This window comes from Arachis hypogaea, chromosome 20 (genome assembly GCF_003086295.3).
Source record: "Arachis hypogaea cultivar Tifrunner chromosome 20, arahy.Tifrunner.gnm2.J5K5, whole genome shotgun sequence".
Lineage (NCBI taxonomy): Eukaryota > Viridiplantae > Streptophyta > Magnoliopsida > Fabales > Fabaceae > Arachis > Arachis hypogaea.
The window spans coordinates 101,001,598-101,013,247 of NC_092055.1; positions in this window are offsets into that span (position 1 = coordinate 101,001,598).

The following is an 11,650-nucleotide window of genomic DNA, read 5'->3' on the forward strand; positions in this document are numbered from 1 at the left end:
TTTAACTGACAATGAGGGCACTTCGCCATTTTCACAAGCCCCAGATAATCCAGAGCCTGCTCATGATCAGAAGTTAGAATTGAAACCCCTTCCCCCACATCTTAAATATGCTTATCTTGAAGATGAGCAGAGATTTCCAGTTATCATTGCAAGGGAACTTACTTCTCCACAAGAAGAGCAGTTACTTGATGTGCTGAGGAAGCATAAGAAGGCAATTGGGTGGAGCTTGGCAGACATAGTAGGCATCAACCCTCAAGTATGTGAGCATAGAATATTTTTAGAAGAGGGAGCAAGACCTGTCCGTCAACCCCAAAGAAGATTGAATCCCACCATCTTGGAAGTTGTCAAAAAGGAAGTGACCAGACTGTTAGAAGCAGGTATCATATATCCCATTTCAGACAGTGAATGGGTAAGCCCAGTACAAGTGGTACCCAAGAAGTTTGGAGTCACTACAGTAAAGAATGAGCATGGAGAGCTCAGAGCAACTAGAGTTCAGAATGCTTGGAGAGTCTGCATCGATTACAGGCGTCTCAACCAAGCTACCCGTAAGGATCACTACCCACTTCCATTCATTGATCAAATGCTGGATCGCCTGTCAGGTAAATCACATTATTGCTTGTTAGATGGTTACACATGTTATTTCCAGATTCATATAGCTCCTGAGGATCAGGAAAAGACTACTTTTACATGTCCTTTTGGGACTTATGCTTACAAGAGAATGCCCTTTGGCTTGTGCAATGCACTAGCTACTTTCCAAAGGTGCATGATGAGTCTTTTTTCTGATCTTATTGAGGACTGTGTGGAAGTTTTTATGGATGATTTTAGCGTTTATGGTGATTTTTTTAGCCTTTGCTTGGATGGATTATCTAGAGTATTAGATAGGTGTGTTAATACAAACCTTGTATTAAATTTCAAAAAATGTCACTTTATGGTAAAACAAGGAATTGTATTAGGACATGTGGTATCTAATAATGGCATTTCTGTAGACCCAGCAAAGGTGAATGTTATTTCTAGTCTACCTTACCCCTCTTCTGTGAGGGAAGTCCGTTCGTTCCTTGGCCATGCAGGTTTTTACAGGAGATTTATTAAGGACTTTAGTAAGGTCGCACTTCCCTTATCCAGATTACTGCAGAAGGATATTGAGTTCGAGTTCAGTGAGGATTACAAACAAGCGTTTGATAAGCTGAAGACTGCTCTGACTCAAGCTCCAATTGTGAGAGGACCAGACTGGAGCCAGCCATTTGAAATCATGTGCGATGCTTCCAACCATGCAGTAGGAGCAGCGCTGGCTCAGCGTGAAGGTAAGGATCCTTTCGTTATTGCTTATGTGTCTAAGACTTTAGACACTGCCCAGTCCAATTATACTACTACTGAGAAAGAGCTTCTTGCTATTGTTTTTGCTCTGGATAAATTCCGAGCTTATTTACTTGGTACTAGAGTAGTAGTGTATTCGGACCATGCAGCTTTAAAGTATTTATTAGCTAAAAAGGAATCCAAACTAAGACTCATACGTTGGATACTGCTGTTACAAGAATTTGATTTAGAAATAAAGGATAGGAGTGGTAATCAGAATTTAGTGGCAGACCACTTGAGTCACCTTGAGCATATTAAGGATGATTCTACTCCTATAGATGATAATTTTCCTTTTGATAACCTGCAAGCAGTATCTGAGGTAGTCCCTTGGTATGCACCTGTTGCTAATTATTTAGTTAGCCGCACATTTCCTCCAAACTTCTCTAAGCATCAAAGAGACAAGCTGAAAAGCGAGTCTAAATATTATATATGGGATGACCCATATTTATGGAGATGTGGCGCTGATCAAGTAATTAGACGTTGTGTGCCTCAATCAGAATTCCAGTCTATTTTAGAGGCATGTCACTCATCTGAGAGTGGAGGACATTTTGGTCCTCAAAGGACAGCTAGAAAGATCTTAGACTGTGGATTCTGGTGGCCTACCCTTTTTAGAGACGCTGCTGAATTTTGTAAAACTTGTCTCCCATGCCAGAAATTTGGTAATATATCTAGGAGGGATGAAATGCCTCAACAAATTATGCTTTTCTGTGAAATTTTTGATGTTTGGGGCATTGACTTCATGGGTCCATTTCCAAATTCTAATGGATATTTTTATATATTGTTAGCTGTGGATTATGTTTCCAAATGGGTGGAAGCAATTCCTACCCGCACTGATGATGCTAACACTGTTGTTTCCTTTGTGAGAAATCATATTATATGTCGCTTCGGATCACCACGAGCAATCGTGAGTGATCAAGGCACCCATTTTTGTAACAGGAGACTGACAGGATTAATGAAGAAGCATGGGATAATTCATAAAGTTGCAACAGCTTACCATCCCCAAACTAATGGGCAAGCCGAGGTGTCAAACAGAGAAATTAAGCGTATCTTGCAAAAGATAGTAAAGCCTCATAGAAAAGACTGGAGCACCAGGCTACAAGATGCACTCTGGGCATACAGAACAGCATACAAGACACCCATTGGGATGAGTCCTTTCTGCTTGGTTTATGGAAAAGCTTGTCATCTCCCAGTTGAAGTAGAACACAAAGCCTTTTGGGCAGTTAAGGAGTGCAACATGGGAATTGAGAAAGCCAGAGCTGAAAGGAAGTTGCAACTGCAGGAACTGGAGAACCTTCGCCTAGAAGCTTATGAAAACTCCAGAATATACAAGGAAAAGATGAAGGCTGTACATGATCAAAACATCAAGAAGAAAGAGTTCCAACCTGGGGATTTAGTCCTCCTTTACAAATCTTGACTGAGGCTCATGCCAGGCAAGTTGAGATCAAGATGGGAAGGTCCATACAGAGTAGAGAAGACCGAACCATACGGAGTTTATCACCTAAGCCATCCTTCAAGCTCTGAAATTATTAAGGTTAATGGACAACGCCTGAAGCCATACCATGGTGAGAAGGTACAGAAAAACAAGGAGCTTGAGATTTTCCTCTTGGAAGATCCCCACATAGCAGAAGATTGAGCTAGTGGAGCGTCCAACTTACGGACGTTAAAGCAAAGTGCTAGGTGGGAGACAATCCACCATGGTATGATCGTTCTTTTCTTTATTTTTAGTTTTTCCTATTCAATAACTATTCTCTTTCGTAGTACTTTCGTGCATCTGCATCTACAAAAGAAAAAAATTTCGCTACGCGACGCGATCGCATCAGCGACGCGTCCGCGTCACAGGGGAGTAAAGAAAAATAAAAATGAACAGAAAGTCACGCTGGAGTGTGGCTGGAGGCGTGCCAATGGCACAAATCAACCCACGCGACCGCATCGCTGACGCGTTCGCGTCGCATGGAAATCATGACCTCCCATGCGACCGCGTGCCCCACGCGGCCGCGTGCTCTGAGTTTTCGACGTAAAAGGGTGCACAATGAAATATTGTACGAGAGTGATGCTGGATTGGTGCTGGAAGCACAATCCTTATCACGCGATCGCGTGACTTACGCGATCGCGCCACCTCAATTTTGGCATTTAAATTAATTTGAACAGAGAGTTGTGCTGAAGCGAGGCTGCCCTCGTGCCAGAAGCATAATATGGGTCACGCGACCGCGTGACCGACGCGATCGCGTCACCTTACCTGAAGCGCATTCACGCGAACGCGTGCCCCACGCGGCCGCGTCGCGTGCACCGCACAGCTCAACCTAAATTGCCAAATTATCTTATCTTTCTCCCCTCCAAATCGTAGTTTTTCTTTTCCCTCCTTATTTCTTTCTTCCCCCTTCTTCTTCCAATCTCACCTATCACTCACTCTCTCTCTCTCTCTCACCTCCATTACCAATGTTCTATTTTCTTCTTCCTTCTTCTCTTTTCTATCATTTTATATATTATTTTATATATTATTTTTCTTTTCATTATTCATATTTTCTTTCTTTTTCTTTTCCCTTTTACATGGTGTTAGAAATTTTTTGAGTCATTATCCCTCATTATATGCTTGTGGATTGTTGCAAATTGTTTGACAATTATTTTTATTCTATTTAAGGGATTGCTTGCATGTTCACCTTCATATTTTCTATACCTTATTCATCATGCATGCTATGTGTTTGTGAAAAAGCTCAAATGGCATTATGCACTTCTCTATGTTGTTACACTATTCAATGCTTGCTTTTCACAACTTCCCTTTACCATTGTATTAATTGAATTTAATTTTTATTACAAACGTGATGGTTTGTTACAAAGTATTGCTTGGTCTATGCTACTCATGCCCTTTTCCGGCATGCCAATAAACACCTTGCATTCACTTGTCTCTACATGCACTAGCTATTTTCTATTGTTGGCTTTTCACATGTACTCGCGAGCACGTGATAATGTCAGTATATCTTACTGTGCATCCATCACCCTCTTTTCCGTTTCCTTCCTTGTTATATATCTATTTGAATTTAATTTACTTCCTCCTCTCTTTTCAGGATGGCCACCAAGAAAGGAAAGGAGAAAGCGACTCCTAAACCCCCAGCAAGAAGAGGCACTAAAAGAGCATTAGTGGCAGAGCCTTCTTCAACCACAGTCAAGCCCTCAACAAAAAGAGTTAAGAGGATAATAAAGGTTGATGAAAAGGAGAAAGCCTTTCCAGCAAAGGACACTGCGCGATTTCCCAATCGCTACTGTGAGCAGATGTTCCCTATCCTAGCAGAAAGGAACTATAATAATGAATACCTTCGTATCCTCCCATCCAATATTTCTACCTTTATTGAGCCACAAATTGAACGAAGAAAATGGGGTTTTCTACGGAGACAGCCAAGGCAGGTCAATCTTTCTTGGGTAGTTGAGTTCTACTCTAACTTCTACATACCAACCCTGCAGTCTGTTTATGTCCGGCAGAAGCAAGTCTCCATCACAGAAGAGGCCATTCAGCAAGCTCTGAGTCTTCCCCCTATTCCAGAAAGAATGGACGCCTTCCAAGAAGCCGCACTTAAGCGCCAGAGGTACCAATTTAACTGGGACTCCGTTCTCGGAGTTATCGCATTACCTGGCAGCCGTTGGATCTACGGATACCACCGTACCTATCCTAAGAGAATCTTGGCTTCAGCACTTACCTTGGAGGCTCGCGTCTGGGTACAGATCATGTCCCATTACGTCTTTCTGAGCACTCATGAGTCCTCCTTCACTGCGGACATGGCTGTTCTACTATGGTGTATCCTGACAGACCAACCTCTGCATCTCTCAAGACATATCCGGAATCCTATGGGACACGTACAAATTGCGAACAACTTATCTTTTCCCGCCTTGGTCTCAGATCTTGTCTCAGCAGCCGGAGTCTCCTATAGAGCTGGGGACACCAAAGCCGTGCTTCCACGGGATGATCAGTATGTCCCTAACGGGAAATACCTCAGACTCCCAGCAGCCACTACAAGTCTTCCTACTACTCCAGTTGAAGATAATCCTTCTTCAACACCACAATCACCTACAACTGATGCATTGCTCCAGCAGATAATCGAAAGGTTGGATCGGCAAGAACAGAAAGCAAAGATGAGAGAGCACCGTAACGAGCGCCGATTCAAACACCTCAAGGAGCTACTCAAGGGACACTTCAGGGACTCTGATACCCCGGACTCCACTTCTTTTACCAGCACAGGAAGCCATGACGGTCCTGACTGTGGAGATACTGCCACCAGCCCACCCCTGTTCCTGACAGACGGCACCGAGGACGGTGCAAAGCCTTAAGTGTGGGGAGGTCGGTCAGTACCTGACTTCCGGAGGTAATTTCTTTTTCCTAGCACCAATAATTAGAATATTTTAGTTAGATTTTCTTTCTTTTATAGAATAGAATAAATTGCATAGGTTAGAATAGTTGCATGCATGTTCTACTTAATTGAAAAGACAATAAGTTTCTTTTAAGACTCTATCTTTGGAACAAAATTTCACTAATTTTTCAAAATTTTTATGATAAATTTGCTTGAGTTGTATTTGGAACATGATATTTGAGCTAAAGAACACACAACCTGTGAGGATTTGAGCCTTTATGCATGGTTATATTATTTAACCATAATTATTTCATTCTTGTGTGTTTACTTCTTTATGATTGTGATCTATATTTTGTTTTATCTTATATGTCCAATATTTATTATATTTACATGCTTGCACATGATTGAGGCCATTATCTGTTTAAACTCACTTATCCAAATTAAGCCTACCCTTTTCAATTACCTTTGTTAACCACTTTGAGCCTTTAAATCCCATTTGTTCTATATTTTACCACATTACTAACCTTAAGATGAAAAACAATTGTATATCCCAAATTGAATCTTTGGTTAGCTTAAGATAGAATTGTGTGCTAGTTAAGTATGGGAAATTGTGGGAACAAAAGTTGTTAAGGGAATGTGTCATGAGAATTTAATGGGAATTTGGATACCTACTCATGTGAAACTATAAGAATTAAAAATCTATGTGCATTGATAAGCTATATTTATCTTAATGTCAAAATATATATATATATTTTGACATTAAGATAAATATAGCTTATCAATATATATATATATATATATATATATATATATATATATATATATATATATATATATATATATATATATATATATATATATAAGGAGACAAAATTACCCCAATGTTAAATTCAGAATTCAAAGATCAATGCACATATGATAAAATCGAATATAAAGTTGATACATGAGTATGAATAGAAAAATGAAATTCTGGGTAGCTAGGTATGAACTTTAAGATTACATTAAAATTATATAGGTTGGGTTGAAGCTTGGGTTAATTAAAGATTCAATTTATTAGCTCACTTAACCATACGTATACCCCTACCTGTACCTTAGCCCCATTACAACCTTGAAAAGACCTCATGATGTTTGTATTGGTATACTAATTGTTGTTGATTGGTTAGGAGAAGAACAAAAGTTAGAAAGCATGATTAGAGAAGGATAGAGTGATTACCCTATAAACTAGAGATTAGAGCGTACATACATTATCAGTGAGGGTTCAATGCTTGAATTTTCATGTCCCCTGCTTTTATAAGCAATCTTCTTGCACTTTTATCTGTTTTATTGTATAATGATAGAATTAGTGGAATTTGATTTGTAATTACTTTGAAGAGCTTATTTACCTTTGATCAAGTGGGCAAGAATCATATAGTTGCATTTATTTATATATATGTAGGCTTGCATTGCATTTCATGAGTTTCTACATGTTCATACTTATTTCCTTATCTCCTTCAATTAAGCATGAGGACATGCTAATGTTTAAGTGTGGGGAGGTTGATAAACCACTATTTTATGGTTTACATTGTGTTTAATTGTGTGGTTTTATCATGATCCTTACCCACTTATTCATTAAATGAGCATGAAATTATAATCCTTTCCTGAATTTATAACATGTTTGAAAACTGCTTCCTAGAGACTTTAATTATGTATTTTTAATTCTCCTTTGTTCCATTCGATGCCGTGATCTGGGTGTTGAGTGTTTCAGACTTCATAGGGCATGAATGAGTTGGAGATTGGAAAGGAAGCTAGCAAAAATGGAAGGAACACAAGAATTTGAGGAGATAACCAGCGAGAAGCGACGCGGTCGCATGGCTCACGCGACCACGCGAAGGAGAGCAAATCGCAGTGACGCGGCCGCATGGCTCACGTGGCCGCGCAAATTGGAAAAGCTCAGGCGACGCGATAGCATGGACGACGCGAACGCGTGGAAAGGAAAAGCGCGAATGACGCGTCCGCATGGATGACGCGATCGCATGACATGTGTGATTTGCATAATCTGCAGACTTCACTGGGGCGATTTTGGACCTTATTTCGACCCAGTTTTTGGCCCGGAACAGCAGACTAGAGCCAGAGAATATGCAGAAACAAAGAGACATTCATTCTACACAGTTTTAGAGTTTTAGATCTAGTTTTTCCTCCTTTAGGTTTTTCTCTCTAGGTTTTAGAATTTTATTTTTGGAATTGATCTTAGCATTGGAACATTGAGAAGAGTTATTTTCCTCATCAAGACTTCGTCATTCTAGTTCGTTCTCTTAACTTGGTTTTATTCTTCCATGTTCTTTGCTTTGTTCAACTTTGTTATTTGAATATTTTCATGATTATTTCATACAAGGATTATTTCTCCCATTTTAATTTATTTTCCATTCCAATAATCATGTCTTCTTTTAATTTCCTTTCATGTGTTATGGATTTATTATTTGCAATGAGTGTGTAGTTCCCTCACTTGATGGGGAGTTGATTGAAAGGAACTCTTGAGTTGGAAGGATTAAAAAAAAAATTGTAATTGGGTTAACTGTTGGATTGTTATCTAATCACTAACACCAATCCCTTTGAACTAAGTGGGTTGCAACTCGTGAATAGATCTAGCATTCCAACTTGTTTGACTTTCATTTACCTAGTAAGGGATAACTAAACAGAACAACCATTAATTATAAATAAATCTTGAAATCATCCCATCAATAATAGAGATTCCAACTAATCAACTCCCAGTCAAGGCTTTTATTCATATTATTTAAATTTCCTCTTTTTAATTTTCCCTCTACTTAACTCAACTTCTTGGAACATCTGATTAATAAAATAGCACACTTTTCTGCAACTCGTTGGGAGACGACCTGGGACTCCAACTCCCAGTAATTTTTAATTTAAACTCTCTGTGACATATTTCTAAATTGATAGACAGATTTTTGGTGAGTTAAGAACTATACTTGCAACGTAACTATTTTAATAATTTTTAATTCACCAACTTCTGCACCTCATCAGAGACAGCCGCAGCAGATTAATCTCTCATGGGTAGTTGAATTCTACTCCAATTTTCACATGTCAACCCTGTAGTCTGTCTTTGTCCGTCAGAAGTAAGTTCCCATTACTGAAGAAGCCATTCAGCGAGCTTTAGATCTTCTCCCTGCTCCAGAAGGATTGGACGCATACCAAAAAGCCTCTTTCAAGCGCCAGGCATACCAATTTGACTGGGACACCGTCCTCAGAGTTATAGCACAACCTGGCAGCAGATGAATCTATGGATACCATCGATCCCGACCTAAGAGAATATTGGCTTCAGCACTCACCTTGGAGGCTCGAGTATGGGCACATATTATGTCCCATTTCATCTTTCCGAGCACTCACGAGTCCTCCTTCACTGCAGATATGACTGTTCTTCTCTGGTGTGTCCTTACAGACCAGCCTCTCAACTTACCAAGACACATCCGGAATGCCATGGAACACGTACAATTTGTGGGCAACCTACCTTTTCTCGCCTTGGTTTCAGATCTAGTCTCGGCAGCCGGAGTTTCCTACAGAGCTGGGGACACCAAGGCCATGATTCCACGGGATGATCAGTACATCCCCAACGGGAAGTACATCCCCAACGGGAAGTACATCAGACCTCCAGCAGCCACTATCAACCGGACCACAGAACCGGCGGAAGATATCCCTTCTCCTTCCACATCACAAGAACCTTCAACAAATCATCTACTCCTACAGATAATTCAGAGGTTAGACCGACTAGACCGGCAGGCAAAGTGAATGGAGTACCATAACAAGCGCTAATTTACATACCTCAAGGAGCTGATTGTTGGCAACCACCCACCTGAAGAAGAACCAGACACTCTGGACTCCACTTCATCTACTAGCACAGGGAGCTATGACAATCCCGACTGTGGAGATGCTGCTACCAGCCCACCTTTGTTTCTGACTGATGGCACCGAGGATGGTGCCAAGCTTTAAGTGTGGGGAGGTCGATCAGTACCTGACTTTCGGAGATAACTGCTCTTTCTTAGCACCGATATTTTATTTTTCTTTTGATTAGGATAAGATAGATTGCATAGTAATAGGTATTTTCATGCATGTTCTAATTGGTTGAAAAATAATAAGTTTTTTTTAAGACCCTATTTTTAAAATATTTCACTAATTTAAATCAAAACTTTTGAGTTAAAAAACCTGTTTGAAGATTGTAAATTGGAACATGGTTTAAAGCTAGAACACACAACCTGTGAGAATTGAGCTTAATTGCATGGTTACACTATTTAACCATAATATTTTATTCTTGTGTGTTTCATTCTCTATGATTGTAATCTATATTTTGTTCCATCCTATATGTCCGATGTTTAATGTGTTATGTGCATGCATATGATTGAGGCCATCATTTGTTATTAGCTCACTTATCCCAAATAGCCTACCCTTTCAATTATCTTTGTTAGCCACTTTGAGCCTTTTAATCCCCCATTTGTTCTATATTTTACCACATCACTAGCCTTAAGCGGAAAAATAATTAAATATCCCAAATTGAATCTTTGGTTAGCTTAAGATAGAGATTGTGTGTCAATTAAGTGTGGGAAAATTGTGGGAACATGGGTTAATAGGGAATGTGTCATGATAAAATATTAGGAATTTGGGTACCTACTCGTGTGAAACCAGAAAAATTAAACAAATCCATGTGCATTGATATGTTATGTTTATTTTTATATTTCCTTAAAAAAAATCCAAAAATAATCAATTAAATAAATAAATAAGGGAACAAAATTACCCCAATACTAAGTTAAGTTAATAAAAAGATCAATGCATATGTGATACAAATTAAAAGAAAAGTTGATGCATGAGTATGTATTGCAAAAGTGGGAATTTTGGGTAGCTAGGCATGAATTTAAAAAGTATATAGTGTGTGTATAGGTGAAAGCTTAGGTTGATTAAGGATTCAATTCATAGCTCACTTAGCCATATATATACCCTCACCTTTACCTTAACCCCATTACAACCTTGAAAATACCTCATGATGTTTGCATTGGTACATTAAATATTTGTTGATTGGTTAGGTGAAGAACAAGGTTTAGAAAGCATGACTAGAGAAGACTAGAGTGGATTACCCTATACACTTGAGTGATTAAAATGCACATACACCATCAGTGAGAGTTCAATACTTGATTCTATGTTCTCTGCTTTCATGAGCTGTCTTCTTACAAGTTTACTTGTCTTTTATTGTATAATTTGAATTAGTGGAATTTGATTTATGTTTGTCTTGAATAACCTATTTATTTTTAACCAAGTAGACAGAATTATCTTAGCATATAGTTGCATTCATACATAGGTTGCATTGCATTGCATGAGTCTTACTTTTTCCTACTCATTTATTTTATCTCCTTAAGCTAAGCATGAGGACATGCTAATGTTTAAGTGTGGGGAGGTTGATAAACCACTATTTTATGGTTTATCTTGTGCTTATTTGAGTGGTTTTTATCAAGTCCTTACCCACTTATTCATATGATTTACATGATTTTACAATTCCTTCCTAGTGTTATTCTATGGTTGAAAACTTGCTTCCTAGAATCTTTAATCTGTGTATTTTAATTCTTCTTTATACCATTCGATGCCGTGATCCATGTGTTAAGTATTTCAGGCTTTATAGGGTAGGAATGACTTAGAGAATGGAGAGGAAGCTTGCAAAAATGGAAGGAACACAAGAAACTAAGGAGATAACCAGTGAGCATCGACGCGCACGCATGGCTCACGCGAGCGGGCGATATGGAGAAATTTATAGTGACGCGTGCGCGTGCCTGGCGCGTTTGCGTGGATTGGAGTTTGCACAAAGATGCGCACGCGTGACTAGCGCATACGCGTGGCATGCCAAAACGACTAACGACGTGCACGCGTGACTGACGCGTACGCGTGACATGCGCGATCTGCAAAAATAACAGAAAATGCTGGGGGCG